We start from the raw sequence: 13461 nt of genomic DNA on the forward strand, positions 1-13461 counted from the left end.
AAATCTGAACTCAGACACTTCCCAGCTGTGTGACCCTGGGCAAGTCATTTGACCCCTATTGCCCACCCTTACCAATCTTCCACCTATAAGCCAATACACAGAAGTTAAGGGTTTTAAAAAGAAATAAAAAATGTAATTGGGAAATATTCAACAAAATAAGGAGAAATATAGTACAACACAGAAAATATCAGATTGTAGTTTCATAAACTAATTTATAGCTACAGGAAACTATTTCTATGTAAGTCTAATTATCATTGATATAAGGTGTTGGTCTAAGCCTAATTTCTTTGAGAATGCTTTTCAGTTTTCTCAGCAGTTTTTAAACATTAAATAGGGAATTCTTCTTTAAGCAATTTATCTGTTCCTGTTTACCTAACATGGAGTTATTGAGTTCTATTATTTCCAATTCTGCCTTGTCTAATCTGTTCCACTGATTTATCCTTCAATTTTTAATCTAATACGAAATGGTTTTGATGACTACTTCTTTCTAATATAGTTTGAGGTCTGGAGGTGCTATTCTCCTGTCATCATTATCTCCTTTTATAATTTCCCTTGATATATAGATCTTTTATTTTTCCTAATGAATTTTACATTCATTTTATTAAGCTCTTTAAAGTATTCCTTTGATAATTTGATTGCTATAATCCTAAAAGTGCAAATTAATTTTGGTAGTATTGTATTTTTTTTAATATTGACACAGCCTAGCCATAAGCACTGAATAACTCTCCAGTTATTTAAATTGCTCTTTATCTTTAAGGAGTACTTTATAATTGAATCTGCACAAGATTTTTGCATGCTTTAGAGTGATTCCCAGATATTTTGTGCATTTTGTAGTTATTTAGAATGTGAATTCCCTTTCTATTATAGCCAATTGAATTTTGTTATTATTACATTTGTTGTTGTTTGATCCTTTTAGTTTTCTTAAATTCTTCATGATCCCATTTGGAGTTTTCTTGACAAAAATACTGGAGTGCTTTGCCATTTCCTTCACTAGCTCATTTTATAGATGAGAAAACCGAGGTAAACATGGTTAAATGATTTGCCCAAAGTGACAAAGCTAGTAAGTATCTGTGGCCAGATTTGAACTCAGAGAGTGGGTCTTCCTGACCCCAGGCCTGACACTATCCACTGCCCTACCTCGCTGCCTATAATTATATAAAAATATAATTAAACTCTTTTTGCATGGAGGAAAGGGGAGGGTTATTTTGCAAACTGTAACCTTACTGAAGCAATTGTTACCATTGTAACTAATTGTTTCAAATCATGGTTAATTCCCTAGGGTTTTCTAAGTAAATCATTATACCATTAGCAAATAAATATAGCTCTATCTCTTTTTTACCCACCTTTACATTCTTGTTCTTTTTGTTAGCAAATAAATATAGCTCTATCTCTTTTTTACCCACCTTTACATTCTTGTCCTACTGCTATTGCTAGAATTTTTAGAACTAAATCAAACAATAATAAATAAAATGGGCATGCTTGCTTACTCTCATATTTGTTAGGAAAGGTTCTAATGTATCTATATGGATTCTGATGTTTGCTTTTGGTTTTAGATAGATATTTTTTATGACATTAAAAAAAGTTCTTCTATACTTACCCTTATGGGGATTTTAGAAAAAATGAGGAAATGGAGGAATGTAGAGTTTTAAGTGACTTGACCAAAGGCTCACAGTCTCACTCTCTCAACAGAGACAGGATTTGAATCCAGATCTGATTTAAGTGATGATACTTATTCATTTTTCCATTTTTCCAACAAGACATCTGCAACATCTGTAGTCAAGTGGACTTGACTCATTACTACGTAGGAGAGTACCTTTCTTAGCCAGGGTGGGTGAGGGTGAGGGTGAGGACAGGCCTTCAAGAGGGCCCAAAGGTATTTAGAGCTTCCAGGAAGACAAAGTTCTTGCAGATTGCCTGACACCTAATCATGGTAGGAATCTTTTAGAAGTCAGTTAGGTCAATTGAGGGTCTTCCTCCAGCCAGAGAAAGAGCATTAAAAGATCTATAGCTGGAAGGGAAGTCAAAGGTCATCCTGTCCAGCCAACAATTTTTACAGGTCTGGAAACTGAGGATCTGAGAAATTCTCAATTTCCCCACTGATACCAAGAATAAGAAATGGGATTTTAAATCAGGTCTTCTGACTTTGGAGCCTATGTATGGTTCAATATCCATGATTTTAAAAGGAATGGAGTATCTTTTCCACTTTTCAGTGTTACTGATCAGAACCTATTTTGGCCAGAAGTCTACAAGCTCAGGCTAGTTTCCCACCCAGACAATGTGGGCCCTGGCTGACCAGAGAAAAGGAAAGGAATGGGGTGGGTGAAAAAAAAAGTCATTGACTTGCATTTAAGTTTTCATTAGTGACCAGGGCTAGCTAGCCCTGTGAGAGGTCAAGAGATATTATATATGTAGGTTTTGGGTGTTTGCTAGTTTATGTATTTCTCATGATTATGTATATTTCTCAGAGATAGCAGGGCTGAGGGAAAAGCATCCACCAGGTTTGTTTAGCAAGGATACTAGGATGGTTTGCCATTTCCTTCTCCAGTGGATCCAATGGATTCTTTGGTAGATGCTTCCTCCTCCTAACTAACTAAATATTTATATAACATTTACTATATATTAGACACAATGCTAAATGCTACAATTATTGTCTCATTTGATCTTCACAATGACCCTAGCAGGCAGATATTATTATCCTCATTTTACACTTGAGGAACCTGAGGCAGACAGAGATTAAGAGACTTGCTCAGGGTCACATAGCTAGCAAGTGCCCTTGAATTCAGCTCTCAGCATTCAAAAAGAAAGACAAAAATAGCACCTGCCCTCAAAGAGTTCAGATTCTAATAAGAAAGACAACAGGAAAATAAGTCTGGTATCAAGATATATATACAGTTTAAAGGTTAGATCAAAGGGAAGGTCCTCGCCTCCATAAGGAGGAAGCAGGTATACAAAGGCTATCTAGAAGCATCTCCAGAGTTCAGATCCCTAAAGGAAGGGCATCACTCTTCTGGGCTGTCGTACCACCTATAGCATCATTTATAGCAGTGGTTCCCAACCACTACTACTGCCCCCTTTCCAGAAAAATATTATTTAGCGCCCTAGAAATTAATTTTTTTTAAATTTTAATAGCAATTAATAGGAAAGATAAATGCACCTGTGGCCATCACTGCTTCCTGGATCACTGTAGCACCCACCAGGGGGAGGTGGTGCCCACCTTAGGAATCACTGATTTATAGCAATTTTATGCATTATTTAAATATAAGTATATTTGCATAATGTAAATACATGTATAAAATAGAGCACATTTTTTTTGAAATGCTGACTTTCAGCTTTACAAGCAGAGACATTTACTTGGTGAGTCTAATAATTATTTAAACTACCTTCTTTAGAACCATTTGGCCAGCATAGGAGAAATTGTGGATTCAATGAACCTTTTAAGTAAAAAGGAATAATTAGTTCTCTAGACTATCCCAAGACCAGGAGCTGCAAGAAAGGAAGTAAGATCTAAAAGAAAATTTGGAATCTAGGAGCAACTTCTACAATCCAATTACCACTTTGTTGATTCAAGTTGTAGTCACAGTAAGGCTATTTGCATCCACAAAAAGTTTCCTGTTTTTTTTTGGAAGAGAGGAATATAAATTGAATATATATGTATATGCACATACACATATGTGCATATGAATACATATATATTCAACTGAAGGGGAATTAGAAAAGAGACAATATAAATGCTTGACTAATTGGAAAAAATAATAAAAGAATATGGAAATTTTTAAAAAATATTTTGTTTTTGGCTTTATAATTAATTTCTTTTAGAAGGGACACCTTGTTATAATTATGCCTCCAATTATGCCAAAGAGAATGAAATTCAATCAACAAGCTAAGGAAGTGTCATTGTCTTCTCAGAGTTCACATACCAACTGGAGTGGCACTGAGAAGTTGATAGCAGTTTAACAATTTATTTCTACAGGAGTGCTAGATTTTAAGAGTGAGAAGACAGCTTTAAATTCCAACACCTCTGCTTTCTGTATGATCTTGTACTAGGCATTTCACCTGGTTGGCCTTGGTTTTCTCGTCTGTAAAAAGAGGACTAGATAGCCTCTTAGATACTTTACTACAGTACTAGATCTTCAATGTTGTGAGCCACAATAAAGCAAATTCATATATGAATAATGGATACTCACAGTAATTAAATTTCTAAGGTAGGTTAAGTAAATAAAGACATGGCTTCTAGAAAAGACAATGCTAAATTATCAGAGAAAAAGTCTTATTTTATAAATGAGCATCTGCTTACAGAATTAAGTGATTCCATTTATCTTTACAGTGTTGATTAGCATCCCATTGCAGTTTGAAAATAATGTTTTCTCTCAAGATACCTATTGAGGTACAAAAAAATTTTACTTGACAAAAGGAATAAAATTCTTTTTCTGCCTTTTAACCTTGAGTGGCAGCCTAGTGCAGTGGATAGAGAATTGGTATTAGAGTGAGGAAGACCTGAGTTCATAGTCCTAACTTTGGCACGGTCTCCTTTGGGGACCTTAGTAAGTCACCACCTCTTGTATCCCAAACAACTTTCTAAGACAAGTTGAGGAAGAAGACAGAGATACGTTTCCATTAATGGAAAGAGGATCCTCATGGAAAGGTCACTATCCCCCTACAATGATGGGTCTGGTTAAATTAGCTATAGGCAAAATTTTGATAATTCTTTATGGGGAAGCAGGAAAAAGATAGCCTGAGGGGCAGCTAGGTGCCTCAGTGGATAGAGAGCCAGCCCTGGAGATAGGAAGTCCTGGGTTCAAATCTACCCTCAGACATGTCCTAGCTGTGTGACTTTGGACAAGTCACTTAATCCCAATTTTCTTAGCTTTTTACACTCCTTTGCGTTGGAACCAATACGCAGTATTCATTCTAAGGTGAGAGGTAAAGGTTTAAAAAGAAAGAAAGAAAGAACGGAAAGGGAAAGGAAGGAAAGGGAAGGAAAGGAAAGGAAAAAGGGAAGGGAAAGGAAGGGAAGGGAAGGGAAAGGAAAGGATAAAGGGAAGGGAAGGGAAAGGAAAGGAAAAAGGGAAGGGAAGGGAAGGGAAAGGAAAGGATAAAGGGAAGGGAAAGGAAAGGAAAGGAAAAAGGGAAGGGAAGGGAAGGGAAGGGAAGGGAAGGGAAGGGAAGGGAAGGTTATGAGACAATTATTTTTTAAACATTAGTATTTAAATCGCCTGTGGATTTTTAGTTCAAGTTCTTTACTTTCTTGGTTCCAAAGTATTCTGAATCTCCACCAAGTTATTCCATCAAATACAACATAGTACTTCTTTTAATGCTTTGAAAATTATTAATGGTGTTAATAATCTCCTAGAGATGAACACTGAATATCATCCTATATGAAATCCAATTTAATTTCAAACATAGATTGGCCCCTGCTGCATCATAAAAATTTAAACTCTACAAAAATTAAAAATCATACACAATGCAATGAAAACTGAACTGAATTCTAATTATATTCAAAGTCTTTATGTCAGGTAGATACAGTCAAGGATACAATATTGAATCAGCCTCTGCCTTCAAGGAGGTAACAGTTTAAAAGAGAAGACAAGTATATAAATAACTGTAATAAGCTGAACAATTCTCATTTAAATAGGACTTCGAGTTTTACTCAATATTTTTCTCAACTATCTGATAGCAGGGAAAGCGCTTTGTAGGTTTTATCCATGGGTAACTAATATATTATTGCGCCAGTTTTGTAGATGGTTAAGCTGAGCTTTAGAGATGTAAAGTGACTTTTCTTAGGTCAAGGGCAAAGGTAAGGCTTAACCCCATGTCTTCTGATTCCAAGACTAGGGTTCTTACTATGACAAAGTAGCATGTAATCAGTGCCCCTGGAGAGGTACAAAGAAGGTGTTGGGTATAAAGAAGGAGAATAGAGGAAGAGATGTGGGTCTTTTTGAATGAGGTGAACAATTAAGTTTAGTTTTTAAAGAGAGAAAAGTATTTTGAGTAGCAGCTCCAATGAAACCTCTGTGAGGAAAGAGCAAGATCAAATGTCATGTGCATTGGAAAACATGAAGTATGTTTGAAGTAAGCCATTTTAAAATTTATTTTTACATAATTTTATAAATCAATCAACAAGGGTTTATTAAGAATTTACTACGTATTAGTAACTTTTGTTGTTATGCCAGCCATTTTCCAATACAACTCCTCCCCTCTACTTGAACTTTTCTTTGAAAAAAAAAAAAGAAAAATAGTTGAGCAAGACACAATGAGCCTGATTGTGTATGTACATTCTACTCCCATACTCTTTCACTTCTCTAGTAAGAAGAGAGATGGGTATTTCATCATCCATTTTCTGGGACTAAGATTAGTTGACTAATTCATATTAGCTAAAGCATTGAGAATGCATAGTGGAGTAATAGGAGAGAAGTCTGGAAATTAAGTGATACTGAATAGTTCTAAACTGCCAGGTCAGAAATTTGTGCTTTATTCTCTAGGTAATAGGAAAGTTCTGGAACTTTTTTGAGTCAGTGATTAATATACTTTAGGAATATTAACCTGACAATAGTATGTAAAAAAATTTTAGAAAGAAGAGACTTGGAGGTAGTGAAAACATATTATTCTAATAGTTTACACAAAAGAAAAGGAAGAACTAAACTGAGGATAGCAAAACAAATGGAAAGGAGGAGAGATGCTTAGGAGGCTAATAGGTAGAAACAGCAAGACTTAGCAACTGAATGGATCACATGCATTTGGGATCATGGGATCATCAGTTTTTAAGCTGGAAGGGATCTTAAGATCATACAATCTCCTTTATTTTACAGATGAAGAAACTAAGTTTCATAAAAGTTAAGTGATTTGCCCAAAATCTCATATGTATTAAGTGATCAAACCCAGACTCTCAAACTCCAAATTAAGGAATTTTCCCATTGCATATTTGGATATATTGTACATGTGACAGTTTGTCATCATCATTGCCAAAATCAAATTTGAGAAAAGGAAATAGTTCGTGACTTCCTGCTCTGTATTGTCTTTTTCACTTGAAGCTTCCTTCAATACCTCTTTTGCAAGAGCAAGAGGCTTTAGGGTCAGGTCAGGATTCAGTGTGTAACTACAATTGAAAGATCATATTCCTAGCTGGGGAGAGCTCCTTTTGGCTGATGCCTTGCCTAGTGTCTTCCCCCTAAACCCAGTACTCTCCCAGATACATTCCCTTTTCCTTATCACTTGCTATCCCAAAGTGAACCAGGAAATGATGATGCTGTCATATGTATCTGTGATAATTTTTCAGCATAAATGTTGAGACACAAAGAGGCATATAAAAACATCTGAACAATACACACTAGTGCTTGCCAAGTGCTAAGAGAAACAGAGGAGAGAGAGGCAAAGAGAGACGGATAGACATCTGACTCTTCATGACCCCATTTGTGTGTTTTCATGGTGAAGATATTAAATTGGTTTGCCATTTCTAGCAAGTATATAAGGGTAGATTTGAATTTAAATCTTCCTGACCCCAGGCTGAGTACTCTATCCACTGCATCACTTAGTTGCCCTTATTTGAATGAATAGAAATCATATATGTACATATATATTATATGTGTATACACACATGTATATACACACAAAGAAAGAATAAGACATAAATATAACAGTAAGTTTTAGAAAAAATTATAATCAAAGGAGGGTTGGGCTAAAGGTTTCATGTAGGAAGTGGAACATTAGATGAATGTTTTGTCATTGAAATCATAATAGCTTTGCCTTCAGGAGATCTGGGTTCAAATCTTCCTTCTAAATACTATTTGTATGTTTTTTCAGCAAGTTACTTCTCATATCTTGGTCTTAATTTCCTTCTCTATAAAATGAAGTGGTTGCGCTAGATTATCTAAAATGTCTAGTTTGGTTGTCTACTATATGATCTTATGGAAAGGACTTAGACAAGAAGAGAGAGCTCAAGGAGCATTCATTTTCTGATCAGGAGAAAACAAGTACAAATGAATAGTAATGTGTATGGAGATAATGTAATCAGCAGAAAACCAGGATGGCCAATCCTACCCTGGGAGCCAGGTAACCCGATTCTGATCCTGGCTGTACCACTTATTGATATGTTATATAGCCACTCTTAATCTACATTTACTTATCTGTAAAATGGAGATTATGGATAGTTGTGTCAAGGAGATATTGAAGAGTAAGTTATTTGTAAATCTTAGCCATTGTTTATATATAAATAATGGTTATTATATGTTGGAATGGTTATAAATATTTAATGACCATATAATACAGATAATATACTGTTATATTATGATGTTTTATTATTTATCATATTATTATAACATAACCAATGTGTACATATGTTGGTTATTATATATAATGGCATTTTATTATATACACACACAACACACATACATATGTTAGTGTGGCATGGTGGCTAAAGAACTGGTTTTGCATTCAGGAAGACCTTGGTGCAAGTCCAGCCTTTATCATATATTGGCTTTGTGATCATGGCCGAGTCATATTCAGTGCTCCCGATAATAGTTTAAAAGTATAAATTGCAGAATGGTTACTAATCTTCATTAGTGGAGGATGTTTCTTCACCAACAATTACCTCTACTTGTAAAATCACAGGCCTATCTAAAAACCAAACTAAATTACAAGGAAAGATGAATAATACAGAAATTTGAAACTACTTTGTTTTATGAGAGAAGAAATGAATAATCGACCTAATTGAAGTGAGGTGAAGGTGAGAGGAGTATTAAATACAGTGGCATATCAGTCAAGACTGAAATCCTCTTTTGACATTTTCTGGAATTCTGTCATCTTCGCCCCAGTTGCCTGGATGCAAAAAGCCCATGTGATTCCACTGGGCAAGAGAGAGCACATGAGACTGCCAACTCTTCCCTCTGAATCTGCCTATGCTCCTCTTCTCATCCAATGTTCCCTTCCTTATTTTCCTCATCCTATTTTATGGGTTCACTTGGATGGCTTTGTTTTCTTCTAGCGTCTGAGACCTGTTTCACTTTTTCTAATAAGATAATCACTTTTAACTCAATCCAACTACTTCTTGTTTCTTTCCTCACCCAATAACTTCTGTTTCAACAGTCCATAAAATTCCCTAATCATTAGTATCTCTGTATCTCTGATATCTTGTAACTACTATATCATATGGAGATCTACTACAAATCCTTATTTTTTAATTAAAACATTTACTTATTTGTTTGTTATATTAAAATACCCAGTTATTCCATGTAACTTCCTCCATCTTTTCCCCTCATTAGAGAAGGCATCATTTAACAAAAAAGATATATATATATATATATATATATATATATAAAACTATGTCTTACAAATTCCCATTCATCAATTCCTTTTCTGGAGGTAGACCAATGTCACAAGTCATATTTGCAGCAATATTTCTCTTGCTATATATAATATTCTCTTGGTTCTACTTATTTCACTCTTCATGATTTCATGTAAGTCTTTCCATGTTTCTTTTAATTAACCTGCTCATCATTCCTTATGGCACAGTAATATTTCATTGCAATCATCTTCCAGAACTTGGTTAGCCATTCCCCAATTCATTTTTTTTAAACCCTTGTATTTCGGTGTATTGTCTCATAGGTGGAAGATTGGTAAGGGTGGGCAATGGGGGTCAAGTGACTTGCCCAGGGTCACACAGCTGGGAAGTGGCTGAGGCAGGGTTTGAACCTAGGACCTCCTGTCTCTAGGCCTGACTCTCACTCCACTGAGCTACCCAGCTGCCCCCTCCCCAATTCATTTTTAAAGAGTTAACTTTAGGGGCTGTTTTACTCTATTTGGCAGGCACCATAGGCACTAGAGGAGAGGAGGATGATTATGAAGATACATAAAGCTTCTTCACTAAAAAAAGAGCAATTATATTTTTTTAATGCCACTAACCTATATTTTGACATCATCAGCTGTATTTTTATTTGTATTGTTTACAGTACTTCTTAATGATGGTGACCTTTTATGATAATCAGATGCATTCCATTTGGGCCAAAGATTGGTGTGAAATCCTAGCTTATTACTGAATGTCATAATATTTTACTTCATTTAATGAAACAAAAGTTGTCCATGTTGCTAATGATTCCTAGTGCTTCTGTTCTCACTATGTAATTTTAGATGTTGGATATGGTTGCTAGGCTCTTGGTGAAACACTTCTATTGAACAGGGTAGGCTTCCTGACACATTTTCATATATGTGAATTCCAAATTGCTCTTTAATTTACACTTCATTTTCCATCTTTCCTAGGTAGTTATACTGGTTAGGCTTTATTGAACTTCTTCCCCCCACCCCCCACCCTTCCACCCTGAGCAGAACATTAACCCTCAAATCCTGGCTCAGTGTCTGGTGTATTATAGGTAGTCAATAAGAGTTTGTTGATTGACTGGGATATCCATCAATATCATACTGTCACATATTACACAGAGAGAACTTAACTCTGCGTCTGTCTTGGGATTCAACTTTACAACTGACTTATAATGCACCTATTTCTTGGCTATCACACTGATGCTTCTCTGTCACCTCTCCCATCTCTTCAGTTTTGGTCAGATGTTTGGGATGCCTTGTTGTATAGTAATAAGAGTCCTGGATTTGAAAGCAATGGATCTAGATTCCAATCCCATAATTACCCTTGTGGTATTGAGTAGGCCATTTAACCTCTTTGGGATTCTAATTTCTCAACTGTAAAATGAGACCATTGGGAGTAGGTGATCACCAAGAGTCTTTTCTAGCTTTAAATCTATGAAGTTATAAGCTGCTATTCTGCACAAATGCTAATAATTTTGCCTCATAGCGATTGCCAAAAATAATACCAATGGAGGGAGAAAACCCTTCATGAATGTCCATCAGTAAAACTTGCCAGTAAGCCCTGAAAGGCAACTCTACCCAAAAAGTGACACTCCTCCTCTGTCTTGAGTCTAAGGCTGGGACCATCAGTATTTGTATTTATTCCCATAGATTTGTAATACTTAGTTTTAACTCATATTGTTCTCATGTAGCTTGTTTGTCTTCTCTTCCAACTGGATGGTAAGCTTCTTGAGGACAAGGTCATTGGTTCCCCTCTCATCTCTCTGATTGCTTTTAGTCTCTGCTGGTTCCTCTTTGTTTAGTACCTAAATTTGGCAATTCTTCAAGGCTATCTTTGGTCTTCTTCTCTTTTCTACCTGTAGTCTTTCCCTGGGTGACCTTTTTTACTCTTGGAATTTTAATGGTCACTTCTAGACAAATGACTCTTAAATCTCTATCACTAGTACTGACTCGTCAACATTTCCAAAAGTTCCAAATGGCTGCTGGATGTCATACTTTGAATATCCTCCTAATATCTCAAAATTCAACCTATACAAAGCAGAACTCATCAACTTGTCCTCCAGACCTGCCCCTCCTCCCTATTTTTCCATGTTAACACCATTTTCCTAATCACACAGGCTTGAAACTTTATAGTCGACTTTGTTTTTTCCTTTCTTTTATAGCTCACAGATAGTTGCAAAGTCTTTTGACAATCTCCATATTAACTTTTTTATTTTCTATTCCTCGTTCCACTCTCATAATTTATCCCTTATATTTCTTGCTTGGACTATTTAAAAGCCTCCTTACTTTTTTGTGCCCAGTGTCTTCTCTTCTCATTTAAATAATCAACAAACATTTCAATATCTTGCAATTATCAGACACCGTATTTGTCCATAGAGGTATAAAAACAAAAGTGAACGTTTTTGCTTTCAAAAGGAGGACATTTTAAAAGAGAAAACATCACATACAGATAAGTATAATACACAATATTATAAATATATAGAAATATTGTATAAGTATAAATATTATGAATAAATATAAATACACAATAAATACACAAAATAAGTGTATCCAAAATATATCAAATATATTAAAAACATGAACTTTTTTGGTTTGGTGTTTGTTTTTTTGGATCATCGAGTCACAAGTAAACTGGATGATCAGGAAAGGCTTCATGTAGAAGGAAGGGAGAAAGGGAATAAGCTTTTATCAAGCACCTACTATATGCCCGACATTGTACTAAGTACTTTACGTATATTCTCCATTTAATTCTCACAACAATCTTGGGAAGTCTCAGGTACCATTATGATCCCCATTTTATAGTAGAAGGAGTGTCATGCTGCCAGAGTAATATTCCTCATTCACAAATTTGACGATATCCCTGTTCTGCTCAAAATACCTCTGCTGTCTCCCTACTACTAACTGAATAAAATTCAGACTACTTAGCCTGGCATTCAAGGCCCTCTACAATCAGGTTCCAACCTACCTTTTTAATCTTTTCACATGTTATCTTCCCATACACACTGACATGCCCCAACTATGTTGGATTATTGACCATTTTCTGACCCTTCCTGCTTTTCTCCCATTCCAACTATGACCTCTCCCTACATCTCTACCTATTGAAAAAATCTTCCTCTTTCTTCAAGTTGAACTTGAACCTGCCCAGTTCAAGCACAGCCACCTCTATGAAACCTAAAATGATTATTTAAACTTCTTTATACATTTGTCATACTCTAATTTGTATTATAATTATTTGTGTGCTTGTTTTATCCCCATTACTATAACATAATCTCCTTGAAATAAAAAAGCTATTGATTTTTATCATTATATTCCCCAATGCCAAGCATAGTATTTTGCAATCTAATTAATAAATATTTGTTCATTTGAATTAACAATTCAATTTTGATTCAATTAAGAACTGAATTTTGTTTTTATATTCGTCATAGTGACTAATACAATTATAGTTACATTGGATGTGATTGGAACCACTAGATAATGCAATAGATAGAATGCTTGGCCATGAGTCTAGAAGAGTATTCTTCTTCTTGAGTTAAAATCTGGCCTCATACACTTACTAGCTGTGTAAACCTTGGCCGGTCACTTCACCCTGTTTGCCTCAGTTTCCTCATCCATAAAACAAGCTGAAGAAGGAAATGGCAAATCACTACAGTATTTTTTCCAAGCAAACCCCCCAATAGGGTCATGAAGACACAAAGGATGGAACAAGAATGTGATGGAGAGGCACTCTGGCATCAAATCCTGCCTTTCACATACTTAGTGACCACCAACAAGGATATAACTTCCAAGTGCCCTAGAAAATTCTCTAAGTCTTTAAGTTACAGATGAGTTGTTGATGTGCACAATGGAAGGAATTTCCACACTGTGAATTTCCTACATAACTGAAATCAGAGGTCCAAATTGGCAGGGAAGGAGAAAGGGAACTAATTAACTCCTGTTTGGTCTGTTTGACTAATCTTCCTAGGGAGATGAACTATGTACTACTGAAGGGGAAAGAACTGACCAGAGAAAGCTGAGAGGAATAAAAGCATAATTCAGTTGTTCAGAGTTGACACAGATGCAGGGGAAAAGTTGTGCTAAATAAATCAGTGCCAGTTATAATATTTGGGACCTCCTGGGAATTCCTTGATGTCCCAAGGGGTTCCTGACTTTTCTGTT

This window comes from Gracilinanus agilis, chromosome 1 (assembly GCF_016433145.1).
Source record: "Gracilinanus agilis isolate LMUSP501 chromosome 1, AgileGrace, whole genome shotgun sequence".
In the NCBI taxonomy this organism is placed as follows: domain Eukaryota; kingdom Metazoa; phylum Chordata; class Mammalia; order Didelphimorphia; family Didelphidae; genus Gracilinanus; species Gracilinanus agilis.